Below are 15,834 nucleotides of genomic sequence, written 5' to 3'. Positions count from 1 at the left end.
AGCAGCAGCAAGCCGAAAAGTGCAGGCATGTAAGGGTTCTAGAGGTTGACAACATGTCTTCTTAACGGGAGTCCAGGAGCTCATCTCCACAAATGGACTTTTCAGGATCCTTGGGTGGCTCCGTAGTTTGAAACCAATTCTGGTTATCGCTTCTCGGCCTTTTGGCTCAGACCTAGTGTTTGGACAAGAGGTTCCTTGTGTACTAGCCCTCGGCCTTCCAGCATCGCCACTTCGGTGGCTTAAGCTGGATGCTGCTATAGGGGGAGAGTGAGGAGGAAACGAGAAGGCGATTCCTGAAGCGACCATGGGTGTCAAGCTTCGCTTTGCTGGGACCGGGGATCCCCGGGTCAAGAATGCTTTCCGTATCGAGGTCTCTGAGGAGAAGAAGGACCATTTCTCGTTGTCATACCTGGTCAACGCCATTTTCTATGAAATCCTGAAGATCCAGAAGTCGGAGATCATCTGTTTGCAGGAGTTCAGAAGGGAGCATAGGTACGTCTTGGTGCTTTCTTCTATGGCGGCTTGCCAAAACCTTTTCAAAACTCTTCAAGTCCTTTCAGAGCACCCTCAGCTGGATGGACTTATCTTCACTGTACTCTACTCTAAGGGGGATATCCCGGTGGTAGTATTCATGCACAACCCCTTTATCTCCCGGGATGATATCACTGCATTCCTGAGAAGACACTGCATTTTTGTGCAATTCTCCCATAAAATCTTAAATGGAGAAGGGCTGTGGACTGGGAAGTATAAATACTTTGTGAGGTTTGGGATAGACCCTCATGGTCCTGGAGGTATTCACTATCCTCCCCTGAACTTTACAATTGGAAGAGACTCTGGATATCTGTTTTTTCCCGAGGCGCCATTGTTCTGCAGGAGATGCAACATGTTCGGGCATATCCAGGATTTCTGCAAGCAATTGCCAAACTGTAGAAAGTGCAACAAGTACGGTCATCTGGCGAAGGATTGTTCCAACCCGGTGGTATGTGATGCCTGCGGGGAGGAAGGACATGTGATTCGGGATTGTAAGGCTAAAGTCAAGCCTAGGTCCTTCTCCGAAGTGACCAAAGGTAAGCCTACTGTCCCTGCTGTTACCCCACAGGTGACTACTGCAGAGAAAAACGTTGTCTCCTTCTGCTGGAACACTGACTTCTTTCATTTAATGCCTGCAGACTATAAAAGAGAACCCAACCCAAAAAGTTTGGTTGATTAGTCTGTGGCATTCTGTTAAACTGTTGCTTATGGCGGTCTCTGTGAGCTTCTCAGCGACATTCAGCCAGCCAGGTATCCTGCCTGCAGTAGATGGAATGTGGCAATGGAACGCTGGCTGCGCGTGTCATAATAGGCTCTGAGCCTTTATATACCTGTGCACAGCAGCAGCCACCTTCAGTCTGCTGCTGGACAGCCAGCAGCAGCAGCAGCAGGAGAGGTATGTAATCAGGAGCCCTCCTGCTAAGGGTAGATAGACAGCTGCTCGTTCCACCCCACCCCCCGCCTTAATTGGTTCTCCTCCCTTCCAACGGTGTTGAGGCGGGTGGGAACAGCAGGGGGTGAAGGTGCTGTGTTTAAAGAGGTGGAGTTATGCAGATCTAAAACGCGTGGATTGCAGCAGCAGCAAGCCGAAAAGTGCAGGCATGTAAGGGATCTAGAGGTTGACAACATGTCTTCTTAACGGGAGTCCAGGAGCTCATCTCCACAAATGGACTTTTCAGGATCCTTGGGTGGCTCCGTAGTTTGAAACCAATTCTGGTTATCGCTTCTCGGCCTTTTGGCTAAGATCAAGTGTAGTATCTGTTCTTTTAAGAACACAAGAGCTACGATCTACACTTGACGAGAGCGATCGAACTCGGAAGGAGAAGAGCTTTGGAGCCCAGCTGACATCAGAGAACGAAGGCGGATATCGGTGGGAGGAAGAAGCTCTAAAGAATCCAGAAGAAGACGAAGACTCGGAGAAGAATCGGGCTGTCCTGTGGAATCTTCGAGGAAGAAAATCATCGAGACAAAGACCTTTCGGGGAATTTGTCCAGAACACGACGGGAGAAGAATCTGCATAGCTCCACCCATTCCGGGAAGAGTTCCAGATCCAGCTCCAAGAAGTAACTGCAGGAGGAAAGCCATGGCAAGCGCTGCGAGGAAGGCCGAAAAGAAGAGCCTGGAGCTGGGGACAGCCAGGAGGGCCCAGCCAGGAGCCGATTCTGACCCCAAGGACTCTGCCTCCACGACTGGCCAGCAGAAGGGACCCCAGAAGCCCCGCCACGAAGCTCCAGCCCTGGAGCCATGGATGCGGCAGACGGTGGCCCTGAAGCTGAAGGAAGTGGATGGGAGGGTGCCGGACATGTCCTCGGACGTGTTCTGCCAGAAGATGCTGCTGGATCGAGGCTTCTCCAGGTCGGACACCCTCAGCATCCAGACCTTCTTGACGGGGATCTTCTTCGTCACCTTCGCCACTGTGAACACCTGCAGGAGGTTCTGGGAAATGGTAAGCGCAAAAGGACCGGATAATTCTTTCTCTGCCTTTACAGGTAGCTGCCCTATCCAGAGGGATGAAAGGAGGATCACGGTCTCCATGCGCAACCCGCACACCCCAGGCCAAGACATCTGTACCTTCCTGAGACGCTTCTGTTTGGTTGTGAAGGAACCCTCTCACATCCTGAATGGACTCGGCTTCTGGACAGGTAAGTGGTCGGTGACCGTTAGACTTCACAGGGACCTGGCGTACTCAGACGGACTTCGGCACCTGCCCCCGACATTCTCCCTGGGCAACTCCTACGGCCTCATCTATTACCCGGACATGCCGCGGAACTGCAGGAGATGCGGCAAGAACGGCCACGAGATGAAGGACTGCAAGGAGGATGCCTGCAGGATTTGTCGAGTGACGGGACACAGCTCGAAGGACTGCCCGAAGAAGACGTCCTGCAACCTGTGTGGGCTGGCGGCTCATCTGTACAAGGATTGCCCCAGGCGTGAGAGATCCTGGGCATCGGTGGTTGCGACGACCCCAGCTACGGAGGACAAGGCCCCGACGACCAGGCCTGTGAAGGTCAAGGACGCGACGACCAAGGCCCCAGCGGCCAAGGCCGAGACGACCAAGGCCAAAGCGGTCAAGGAGTCGGTGGCCAAAGCCCCAGCGACGGTCCCAGCAGCTCCGAAGCAGAAGAAAAAGTCAAAGGAGGGTAAGAGTTCTGTCACCCCTCTCTCGATCCCTCCCCCTGCCACCCCCGTCCAATCCCCCCCCACCCCGGCCACCCCTGCTGAGGATTCCACTTCCTCTTCCTCCTTCCCCTACTCCTCAGCAGGTGTCCTTTCCCCTGCCCCGGCAGCCACTCTCCCTCCCCAGACCATGGTAGCGGTGGAATTAACCTTTCCTCCACCCGCCGCTATCTATTCCGAGGAGGATTTTCCCCTTCTTGTCTCCCCAGTTCCAACCCGGGGAAAGAGGAAGGTGGAGGACAGCCCTGCTACTGAATCCTCCAAAAAGAAGATTCTGGATTTCGTAGGCGAAAAGGAGGATACCCTCCCTGAGCCAGAAGAGATGGAGCACATGGTTGAGACCCTGGTGGCCGAGCCAGAAGAGGAGGAACTGGTGGTCGCCGAGATTGAGGCCGCGCTGCTTGACCAGATGGAGGAAGAGGGCCTGCTGGTGATCCCGTCACCAGCAGTCAACACCGACGAGGGACCACCCGACCGGAGTGGTAACTAAGGTGTATTGCCTGCGCTAACTTTTTCTTTTTTCCCTACATGATGGCTAATATTAACTTATTTTCCATTAATGTCAGGAGCATCAAGGACAAGTTCAGACGTCAGACTATTTATGCCTTCCTTACTTCCCAGTTGTGTGATGTTTATATGTTGCAGGAATGTTCCCTTCCCTCCTCTAGGTCCTTCAAACATCTTGCCAGGGAGTGGTCCCACGGTCCATCCTACTGGTCCGGTGGGGGTGACTGCAAGTCTGCGGGGGTCGCAATTCTGATCAGGGGGGGCGCATTCACGCTTGAGTCCGTCCAGGAGCTCATCTGCGGCAGGGCTCTTGTTGTAGATGGCAACTGGGCGGGAGAACCTATCAGGTTCATCAACGTGTATGCGTCCCCACTGAAGAATGAGCGTTTGGAGCTTTTCCAGACCCTGCGGCTTCAGCTTGCCACCACCAGGACCTTAGTGATGGCCGGGGATTTCAACTGCCCCATCGAGGAGGACGGTCGTAGTTCTGGCACATCTGCCAAGTTGGACATCACGTCCAAGCTGCTCATCGAGATGGTAACCGAGGCCTCTCTTCAGGACGTGGTGGGCTCCATGGGGAGAGGCTCCACGAACTATTCGTGGAGCCGACCCGATGGCTCACTCCGCTCCAGGATTGACTTTGTGTTCACCTCTCGGGCAGTCAGGCAGAGTAGGCACTCGATGGTCTCCTGCTTCTTCTCCGACCACAGAGCCATTCACTTACAAGGTGTCCTCGGCGACGGTTTTCCGTCCGGCCCCGGCTCCTGGAAGCTGAATTGTGCTCTGCTGGCTCAGGATGAAGTCGTGGAGGAGCTGAGAGCAGCCTACGCAATGTGGCAGTCCTACAAGGGTAGCTTCCAAACAGTCTCTGATTGGTGGGAATATGTTAAACTTGAGTTTCGCTGTTTCTTTCAGGCCAAGGGTCGACAACAGGAGTGTGAGAAGAGGAGGGACTTCAGAGGGCTGCAGCGCGAGCTGCGGTCGCTGCAGGACCTTCTTCACTGCGGCTGGGACGTGAGGGAGGAGCTGGAGGAGACCAAGAAGAGCCTGAAAAGGCACTTTGAGGAGGAGTCCAAGCGAATCATCTTCCGTTCCAAAGTGGAGAATCTGGAGAAGGGTGAGAAATGTAACTCATTCTTTTTCAGGAAACTTCATGCTGGTCACACGCCCCTGAACGAGCTGCGAGACGAGAGCGGAAACATGCGACGTGGGAAGGAGGACGTGATGAGGGTCGTCAGCGACTTCTACAGCGAACTCTACTCCCACAAGACTACCGACCCCGACGCTGCTGATAAGTTCCTGTCAGGTATCACTAACCATCTTGATCCTGCAGGCACGGCAGCCTTGGACAAACCTCTGATGGTGGGCGAATTGCTCTCTGCCGCTAAATCCTTTAGGACCGGCAGGACCCCGGGCAGTGATGGTCTTCCAGCGGAGCTCTATGTAGCGCTGGGAGACCTCATCTGTCCGGACCTGTTGGACCTGTACGAGGAGATGGTGGTGGAGGGTAGAATGCCTCCATCTTTGAGGGAAGGAATGGTCACGATCCTGTACAAGCGGAAGGGAGAGAGGTGCGACCTGAGGAATTGGCGTCCCATCACTCTGCTCAACGTGGACTACAAGATCCTGGCCAAGACGATGGCGACACGACTTAAGACGGTCATCGGACGGATCATCCACCCGGACCAGACCTGCGGCATCCCTGGACGTCGCATCGCAGACAGCCTCGCTCTCGTGCGGGACACGGTCGAGTACATCAAGGTCCGCCGCACACACGCGGCCCTGGTCTCCTTGGATCAGGAGAAGGCCTTCGACCGGGTTTCCCACGAGTTCATGGGCCGAGCTCTGCACCGGTTAGGTTTGGGTAACATGTTTTGTTCGTATGTCCGTCTGATGTATTTTGATATCCACAGCTCGGTGTTGGTGAACGGCTGGAAGACTGACCCCTTCCCTGTCCTCTCTGGGGTCAGACAAGGCTGCCCTCTATCACCTCTTCTTTTTGTTTGTGTTATAGAACTCTTCGCAGAGGCTATCCGGCAGAATGGAGAGATCAGAGGGATCACCGCACCGGGTCCGGGACGACACGAGGTCAAGTGCTCGCTCTACATGGACGACGTCACCGTCTTCTGTGCTGATCGTGGTTCAGTCGACGCCCTCGTCCAGACGTGTGAGAGGTTCGGCCGGGCTTCAGGGGCCAAAGTCAACTGCAGGAAGTCGGAAGCCATGCTCTTCGGGGATTGGCAGCCGGCCTCCTCCGCCCCCTTCCCCTTCAACATTCAACCGGATTTCCTCAAGGTGCTGGGAGTCTGGTTCGGGAAGGAAGGAGCGGCCCTCAAGTCCTGGCAAGAACGCTTGGCCAAGGTGAAGCAACGGATCGGACTCTGGAGCCTCAGACACCTCACTTGTGAGGGTAAGGCACTCGTCCTGCGTAATGAGGTCCTGCCCGTCTTGCAGTACACGGCGCAGGCCTGGCCCCCACACGTCACTGTGTGCAGGGCCATTACCAGGACAGTGTTTCACTTTGTCTGGGGATCCAAGATGGACAGAGTCAGGCGGGCCGTCATGTACAAGGAGCCTCGCAAGGGTGGGAAGGGCGTTCCAGATATCCCCACTCTCCTGCGATCCTCTTTTGTGTGTGATTGTGTCCGCCGGACTTTGCAAGTCAAGAATGGCTCCGCGGGCAGGTCCATGTCTCGCTTCTTCCTGCTTCCTCTTTGGAGGCGACTCGGCTGGGACAAGTGGGACAGCTCCTTCCCCTACAACTGGACGACGCCATGGTTCTACGGAGACGTCGTTCGATTTGTGGGGGAGCATCAACTGGAGGGACTCAAGCCCGACTTGTGGAAGCCCAAAACTATCCACAAGCTAATCAGAGCCAAGGATGACGTGGAGAACATCACAGGACTTCACCAGGACACGCTAGAGACTGTGTGGACAAATGTGTCGTCTGACAGGCTGACCAACGGGCACAAGGACTTGTCGTGGATGGCGATTCAGGGCGGACTGCCCGTCCGGTCATTCATGCATGCCCGGAACCTGTGCAAGACCCGGTACTGCCCAAGGTGCCCCTTCGTGGAGGAAACATCTTTGCACACTTTTTGGGACTGCGGATTTGCACAGCGCCTATTGACTGCACTTGAGGACGACCTGAGGAACTCTGTCCCCAGGGCGAGCCTATCGCACCATTCTGTGCTTTACGGACTCTTCCCTGGGGTTCATACCGTCGGAGCCATCCAGGAGGCTTGGCGCCTTATGAACTGCTTCAAGGATGCCGTTTGGGTCGCCAGGAACCGGCTCATCTTGAGGAGGGAGAGGATGTCCATCCAGGACTGCCGCAGGCTGATCCACAGCCTGCTCAGAGACTATTCCATCATGGACGGTCCGGAGGACGAGGACGAGGACTAAACCCCTCCTCCCCCTCTCCCCTTATGTGTCTTGTCTTTCAATAAAGCTTCGGGCCTGTGATTTTCCCCTCCCCATCCCCTTTTTCCCAATCCCCATCCCTTATCACGGTTCGTCGTACTGTATTGATTGACATGCTTTTTCTTTCAGATTGAGTGTTTTGTGTAGCATAGGGGTGTGATGTGTCTAGTTAGTGCGTCGTATCCTCATGCTATGTAAATATGATGTAGAATTCTGTGTGTACTGGGCTGCGGCACTGTACACTGTCTGTTAACTTATTTTTTGTGCTAATAAAAGATATATTCAATCAAAAAATCTGTTCTTATCAGTTTAATATCTGATACGTCCCCTATCTGGGGACCATATATTAAATGGATTTTTAGAACAGGGAGATGGAAAAAGAGCTTGCTCTGTCCACTCCACGCATTGACCTGGTATTGCAGTATCTCCAGGACCGGTGCACCCCTTCTTTAATGCAGTTTCTAAAATCAGAAAGAATTGAATTCAATGTTTTTTGTTCATTTTGCTTGTTTGTCGGATTTTGGGATGGACTCTTTGGCTTTGCTTTTCTTCTCCTCATTGGATTTTTCATGTTCAAAGTTGCAGAAGCCAGATTACAAGCTCATTTTGGTTCAACTTCAGCAACTGTGCATTGCATTGCCATGTAATGTGATGCAATGCTATCTTTCTAGCTCTCCCTTTTTACTTCCTTTTGGATAAACAGACATATTAGGCAAGCATTTTGGAGCTTTCACCTAAATAACTACAGGTGGTGAGATAAGCTGCACAATATAATTGACCTTTCAGTATATTGTTGCACACACACCATCTATTTAGCAAATGCCCTTGTTATCAACAGCAGCCTTTTAAACTCACCTGAGCTAACAGGTATGTGCGCTGGTTACTCTGCTGCGCTTAAAATTTCTTTTTTGGTTTGCTACAATGCCTTTTCTGAAACGTTGTCTCCTTCTGCTGGAACACTGACTTCTTTCATTTAATGCCTGCAGACTATAAAAGAGAACCCAACCCAAAAAGTTTGGTTGATTAGTCTGTGGCATTCTGTTAAACTGTTGCTTATGGCGGTCTCTGTGAGCTTCTCAGCGACATTCAGCCAGCCAGGTATCCTGCCTGCAGTAGATGGAATGTGGCAATGGAACGCTGGCTGCGCGTGTCATAATAGGCTCTGAGCCTTTATATACCTGTGCACAGCAGCAGCCACCTTCAGTCTGCTGCTGGACAGCCAGCAGCAGCAGCAGCAGGAGAGGTATGTAATCAGGAGCCCTCCTGCTAAGGGTAGACAGCTGCTCGTTCCACCCCACCCCCCGCCTTAATTGGTTCTCCTCCCTTCCAACGGTGTTGAGGCGGGTGGGAACAGCAGGGGGTGAAGGTGCTGTGTTTAAAGAGGTGGAGTTATGCAGATCTAAAACACGTGGATTGCAGCAGCAGCAAGCCGAAAAGTGCAGGCATGTAAGGGATCTAGAGGTTGACAACATGTCTTCTTAACGGGAGTCCAGGAGCTCATCTCCACAAATGGACTTTTCAGGATCCTTGGGTGGCTCCGTAGTTTGAAACCAATTCTGGTTATCGCTTCTCGGCCTTTTGGCTAAGATCAAGTGCAGTGATCTAGCGGCTGCTGCCTTGGTCTTGGCTGAGAGATGCTCGGGGTACCCGGCTCCTTGGCCTGGGGGGATCGCTCTGTTTTTCAGCAGGGCTTCACCTCCCTGCTGCTATTAGGGAGTCGGATTAGTCCCCGGGCAACGGGAGGCGATCATCTACCTGGCACTTCGGTGTTGAAGGTTTCTATTGAGAAGAGGAGAACCTGTTTGTGAAGAAGATGTCTGCAGCATCACATTAAGGAGAGGAAGATCATGTGCCTGAATTCGCTAAGGTGCAGAATTCTATTCGTTTGGTTGTTCAGGAGAACTTTCGAGATCAAAAGGATTTTAGGTATGTGATGAGTCAAGTTCTTGTGGATCTTTTTGGTTTGAAGACAGAAGAAGTGTTGGCGATAATGGACTACCCCAGGAGGGGTGTTTATGATATAGTTTTTGTTGACAAAGTTTTTTTTGAAGGATATCTAAGGAAAATGACTGCAAGCCAGGATAAAAGAATGGAGGGGATAAGTGTAATGCCACACTTCCCCGTTAGAGATAAATGGATCATTGTTAAAATGTACTCTCCATTGGTGGACGAAGAGGATGTTCTTACATTTTTGGAGTTTTTTTGTTTGTCAGTAACACCAAAAGGGAAGATTTATAATGAATTTGGTTTTTGGACTTCGAAGTGGAAATTTTTGGTCCGTTTCAAAGAAGATGAGCAGGGGACTGTGTTGCTTCCCCCAGCTAGGTTTAAGTTGGGTAATATAAATGGTGATATTTTTTTCAGTGGTATACCCACTTTTTGTCGAGTTTGTCGTCAATACGGGCATGGAAAGGAAAATTGTTCGGGTGGTGTATGTGGTTTTTGCAAAAAAGGTGATCATGAGTCAAAGGATTGTAAAGATCGGAGGAAGTGCAACTTGTGTCAGGAAGATACGCATGTTTTTAAGAATTGCCCAAAGAGGAAAAGAAATAACGAGAAGGAGGTAGTGGTTAAAAAGGTTTTGGTAGAGAGAAAGGAGGAAAGTGTAGAAAAGGTGTTGGTGGTAAAGGGAAAAGAAAGCAAACCTGTAGGAGTGCAGAGGGAGATGGAGAAAACAAGAGTAGATTGGGGGGATAGGGTAGAGAGTGAAATGGGAGGTGTAAGTCAGGGAACTGGCCGTGGTAAGGTTAAAAAGCAAGAAAAGAGAAAGGAACAGGAAGTGGAGGTGGCAATGGAAGAAAATATAGTTGTTTTTCAACAACCTATGTTTATAAAGAATGCAGAATATTTTAACCGGTTGTACCGTAAGTTGTATGATGAGAAACGTTTGGACTATCTTATAGAGAATGTTAGGAAAGAACTAATAAGAGATAAAAATGTTTTTTGTGTGAAATATAGAATACCAGATGGTGTATCGAAACAAGTTTTTTCAGCATCAAGGGTTGAAGATTTGTCCCTTAAGGTTCTGAGTTGGGTTGGGGTTCATGCTTTTGATAATGGTTACAAGTATTTTACTTGATGTTATTACTGTTGTTAATACAGTTATAATTTAATTTTTATTTTTTTGGTATCCATTCAGGTTCTGAAACATTTCTTTCTTTGTAAGTATTGTTGTATTTTTGTAATTTTTTTTTCTGACATTAAAAGTACCAAAACCTGATGATGATTTAAGTTGGAGTCCACGTCTTGTCTCCCTTTGGGGAGAAGAGGACTGTGGAGTGGACTTTAATTTTAACCTGAATAGGTTTTAAAAAAAAAAAAAAAAAAAAAAAAATCTGTTCTTATCAGTTTAATATCTGATACGTCCCCTATCTGGGGACCATATATTAAATGGATTTTTAGAACAGGGAGATGGAAAAAGAGCTTGCTCTGTCCACTCCACGCATTGACCTGGTATTGCAGTATCTCCAGGACCGGTGCACCCCTTCTTTAATGCAGTTTCTAAAATCAGAAAGAATTGAATTCAATGTTTTTTGTTCATTTTGCTTGTTTGTCGGATTTTGGGATGGACTCTTTGGCTTTGCTTTTCTTCTCCTCATTGGATTTTTCATGTTCAAAGTTGCAAAAGCCAGATTACAAGCTCATTTTGGTTCAACTTCAGCAACTGTGCATTGCATTGCCATGTAATGTGATGCAATGCTATCTTTCTAGCTCTCCCTTTTTACTTCCTTTTGGATAAACAGACATATTAGGCAAGCATTTTGGAGCTTTCACCTAAATAACTACAGGTGGTGAGATAAGCTGCACAATATAATTGACCTTTCAGTATATTGTTGCACACACACCATCTATTTAGCAAATGCCCTTGTTATCAACAGCAGCCTTTTAAACTCACCTGAGCTAACAGGTATGTGCGCTGGTTACTCTGCTGCGCTTAAAATTTCTTTTTTGGTTTGCTACAATGCCTTTTCTGAAACGTTGTCTCCTTCTGCTGGAACACTGACTTCTTTCATTTAATGCCTGCAGACTATAAAAGAGAACCCAACCCAAAAAGTTTGGTTGATTAGTCTGTGGCATTCTGTTAAACTGTTGCTTATGGCGGTCTCTGTGAGCTTCTCAGTGACATTCAGCCAGCCAGGTATCCTGCCTGCAGTAGATGGAATGTGGCAATGGAACGCTGGCTGCGCGTGTCATAATAGGCTCTGAGCCTTTATATACCTGTGCACAGCAGCAGCCACCTTCAGTCTGCTGCTGGACAGCCAGCAGCAGCAGCAGCAGGAGAGGTATGTAATCAGGAGCCCTCCTGCTAAGGGTAGACAGCTGCTCGTTCCACCCCACCCCCCGCCTTAATTGGTTCTCCTCCCTTCCAACGGTGTTGAGGCGGGTGGGAACAGCAGGGGGTGAAGGTGCTGTGTTTAAAGAGGTGGAGTTATGCAGATCTAAAACGCGTGGATTGCAGCAGCAGCAAGCCGAAAAGTGCAGGCATGTAAGGGATCTAGAGGTTGACAACATGTCTTCTTAACGGGAGTCCAGGAGCTCATCTCCACAAATGGACTTTTCAGGATCCTTGGGTGGCTCCGTAGTTTGAAACCAATTCTGGTTATCGCTTCTCGGCCTTTTGGCTTAGATCTTGTATCTGGTCAGAAGGATCCTATATCCTATAGTGTCTCCCCCTCGGCCTTGCAGCATCGCCACTTAGGTGGCTTAAGCTGCCTGCTGCTATTGGGGGGGGTCCAGAGGAAACGAGAGGTGATAATGGGCGTCAAGATTCGCTATGCCGGGACTGATGATATTCGGGTCAAAAATGCTTTTCGCATTGATATTGAGGAGTCGAAGAGGAATTTCTTTAACCTGCGGTTCTTGGTGGAAGTCGTCATCTTCAAGATTTTGAATGTTGGTCGTGGAGACATCATTTGCCTACAGGAGTTCCCAAAGAATGGCCGGTACGTTTTAGTCCTTGATCGTATGGCAGCTTGCCAGAATCTTTTCAAGACTCTGAAGGATCAGCAAGCCTTGGATCATCCGGCTCTTGATGGGCTTACATTCACGGTATTGTATACTAAGGGGGAAGTGCCAGTTGTTGTGTTTATGCACAACCCCCTTGTGGATGTGGAGGACATTACTAGATTCCTGAACCGTCATTGCAGCTATGTGTCCTACTCACACAAGGTGAGGAATGAGGTGGGCTTGTGGACTGGCAAACACAAGTTTTTTGTTCGGTTCCAGGAGGACCCCCAGGGACCTGGGGGTATCCACTACCCTCCCCTCAGTTTTGCCATCGGGAGGGATAGAGGGTATATGTTTTTTCCTGGTGCTCCGCGTTTTTGCAGGAAGTGTAAATCCTTTGGACACTACCAAGAGGACTGCACGGTGGAGAAGTTTTGTGGGAAATGCAATAAAGAGGGTCATCTGGCAATGGAGTGTACTAACTCCATGGTTTGTAATGCATGTGGCGAGGAGGGACACGCTTTCAAGGACTGTCCCCATCGTTCCAGGTCATATGCAGAGGCCGTGTCCCCACGTCCTACTACTGCCGCCACTATTGGTGAGGCGATCGAGGCAGTAAGGGACTTCATGGAAGAGATGGAGCAAGCACCCGATCCTGCTGGTGGAAGCGCTGTTGAGATAGAGCCTGCAGATATGTCAATTCTGCTTGATGTGAGTGGTGAGGGAGAAGTGAGCGGTTCACTCTCCACAACGCCGGTGTTGGCTTTGGAATGCTCAGAGGCAATTCATGAAGGTGGTGGTGGCCAGGGTGACTTCACCGGGGCTGTGGTGAGGCCCCCTGATGAGGACTCTGATGTGTCTTCTGCAAAGAAGTTCCGGCCAGATTTTTCACCTGCCAGTATTGGGAGCATCAGCCCCTTAAGTGATAGGAGCTATCCCGAGAGCTACAGTGCCTCTCCTAGGAGGTCTTTTTTTGAGGAGGGGGCCAGCATTCTCTGCTTAACATCAGGAATCGAGTTTCAAGACGAGAAAGGTTGACTCTTCGGTGGGGGGTATGTTCTTTTTTACCGAATATGGTTAAAAAATGGGCTCCAACGTGGGCTGTAGTGTACTGTCAATAAATGTAAGGCTTATAAAATCTAAGCCTAGAAGATTGGCTATACTGGAAGAACTAAAAAATCTTGGAGCAAATATTTACTGTCTGCAAGAGTGCGGAATTGAAGAGTCACCTCCTGAAAAGGACTGGGTATATGGGCATAGTATTTGGTCAGGTTCAATGACAAACAAAAATGATGGTGTGGGGATTTTGTTGGGGAATAGGGATTTAAGTTTTGAAAATTATATGGTGGTGGAGCCAGGTCGTTGTATAATGGCAGTGGTTAAGGGGAGAGGGTGGAGGGTGAAAATTGTTAACGTGTATTGTCCAATTAACAAAGGGGATAGGTTAGCACTATTAGAGAAAATATGTTTATTTTTGCCTGGAAGGATTCCAATATTATTAGTTGGTGATTTCAATTGTGTTTCTGAAGGGGAAATTGATGTCACGGGTAAGGTCCTTAATCAAATTACATCTGATTTTTCTTTTTTAGATGCAGCGGAATTTTTGAGTAAGCCACCACCGGCCACATATAGAGCTGATAGGGGAGGAATAGTGTCCAGGATTGACCGCATGCTGTATACAAATAGAGGTTTGGTGTGTAAATTTTTTAAACAGCATGTTTTTTCTTTCACAGACCATGAATGTTTGTGGGGTATGTTTGAAGGTGATAAAAAAATGGTGCATGGTGTTGGGGTATGGAAGCTAAATGTTAGGTTGTTAGAGGATGTTAGGGTTATGAGAGACTTCGAAAGTAAGTATGAATGGTGGAGGTCTAGGAAAAATAATTTTGTGGATGTGACTGTATGGTGGGATTGGGTGAAAGTGGAAATTAAGAATTTTTTTAGGAGGTGGGGTTATAAAAAAGCAGCAATTGAAAGAGGCAGATTTAAAGATTTAAATATGAGGATTGAGTGGTTACATAAAATGAGTATGAAAGGAATTGATGTTAGTGATCAACTCAGAGGAGCGAGAGATGAGATGAAGCGTGTTTTGGAAAAGCGTGGGAAGGAAATTATTTTTAGGACGAGAGTTGAGCATTTGGATATGGATGAGAAGTGTACGAGGTACTTTTTTAAAAAAATGTGCAGTAAAAAAGATGAGTTGGATGAGGTTGTAAATGATAATGGTATGACTGTGGTTGGAAGGGAAGTGTTGGATGAGGTACATAGTTTCTATAGTAGTTTATTTGAGTCTAAATGGGTGGATGGGGGTTTGAAAGAGCATGTGTTAGGTATGTTGGAGAGTCAGCTTGAATCAGGGGAACGTGAGTGTTTGAGTGAGGATATTGTTTTTGATGAGGTTAAAAAGGCGGTGGATGGTGCGAAAAAGAATAAAACACCTGGGAAAGATGGGTTGCCTGTGGAGTTTTATGTAAAAGCATGGGATGTGATTGGTGTTGATTTTGTGGAGGTATGTCAATATATGTGGATGAATGGTGTACTTTGTAATTCCATGAAAGAAGGAGTAGTTGTTTTACTATATAAGAAGGGTGAGAAAAAGAATTTGCGTAATTGGAGGCCGATTACATTACTCAATGCAGATTATAAAGTCTTTAGCAAAATTCTGGCTAACCGTATGCGTGGGGTGATTGGAAGTGTGGTTGGTGATGATCAAGTGTGCGCGGTGCCAGGTAGGTGTGTGACTGATAACCTCTTGTTGTTGAGAGACGTAATTGGAAATTGTATGTTTAGGAAGGGGAAATGTATGGTTTTTTGTGTGGATTTTGAGAAAGCTTTTGATAGAGTGTCGCATGCGTTTATGTTTGAGGTGTTAGTTAGGATGGGTTTTCCTAGTGTTTTTGTGAATGCCATAAGGTGTTTGTATGATGGTGTGGTGAGTGAAGTGTTAGTGAATGGATGTTTGAGTGAGAAGGTGTGCATAAAATCAGGGGTCAGGCAGGGGTGTCCGTTGTCCCCTGTCCTGTTTATAAGTGTGATTGAGCCCCTGTTGTGCATGATTCGGAAAGAGAAAGTGATGAATGGTCTTCTGATCCCAGGGAGTGGTGGAAAGACTGTAAAGGTAATGGGGTATATGGACGATGTTGTTGTGGTGAGTGATAATATGGCTGCTATGAATCGAGCAAGGTTGCTTTTAGATTTCTTTTGTGGTGCATCTGGTTTTAGGGTGAATTGGGGGAAGTGTAGCTTTAAGTGTTTCGGGGATTCGAGTGTTAGGATGGATGGTGTGATATGTGAAGAAGGTGCTATTAAGGTTTTGGGGGTGTGGTTTAACAAAGATCTGAAAGGGAATGAGAGTTGGGATGAATGCGGTAAGAGGATTGAACAGAAGTTAAATTTTTGGAGGTTACGGGACTTGACATTGTCAGGCAAAGTCCTTATTATTAAGTCAGTGATTCTTCCTATGTTACTTTTTGTGTCAGTGGTTTTTCCAGCCCCTTATAGGGGTTTTAGGTGGATTGAGAAGCTAATTTTTACGTTTTATTGGGGAAGTAAGATGGAAAAACTTAAAAGGGAATATTTGTGTAAGTTACGTGAACATGGGGGAATGGATTTCCCAAATTTTGAATTTTGTCTTGGTTTAAATTATATTAAAACGGTGGTTGTTCTGTTAGGCAGGGATAACAAGACGGCTTTTATGATTAAATATATGGCTGGATGGATGTTGTTTGGGTTGAAATGGATGAGAAGGGA

General features: G+C 48.3%; 2 non-coding genes and 1 pseudogene across 2 annotated transcripts; all 3 read left to right on the top strand.

Moving 5' to 3' along the window:
• Positions 1–1,749: 1,749 nt before the first annotated feature.
• Positions 1,750–1,827, top strand: LOC141151053 (U2 spliceosomal RNA; annotated as a pseudogene).
• Positions 1,828–7,391: 5,564 nt separating this feature from the next.
• On the top strand, positions 7,392–7,584 carry LOC141150246 (U2 spliceosomal RNA). The gene has a single exon (XR_012246503.1). It is a non-coding gene; the product is annotated as a U2 spliceosomal RNA (small nuclear RNA).
• Positions 7,585–10,437: 2,853 nt separating this feature from the next.
• On the top strand, positions 10,438–10,624 carry LOC141150384 (U2 spliceosomal RNA). Its single transcript, XR_012246600.1, has one exon. It is a non-coding gene; the product is annotated as a U2 spliceosomal RNA (small nuclear RNA).
• The last annotated feature ends 5,210 nt before the right edge of the window (positions 10,625–15,834 follow it).

Source organism: Phyllobates terribilis, unplaced genomic scaffold, assembly GCF_046119375.1.
Source record: "Phyllobates terribilis strain yellow unplaced genomic scaffold, ASM4611937v1 Scaffold_5__5_contigs__length_657084704, whole genome shotgun sequence".
NCBI classification, from domain to species: domain Eukaryota; kingdom Metazoa; phylum Chordata; class Amphibia; order Anura; family Dendrobatidae; genus Phyllobates; species Phyllobates terribilis.
This window is presented reverse-complemented; position numbering and strand designations above follow the sequence as displayed.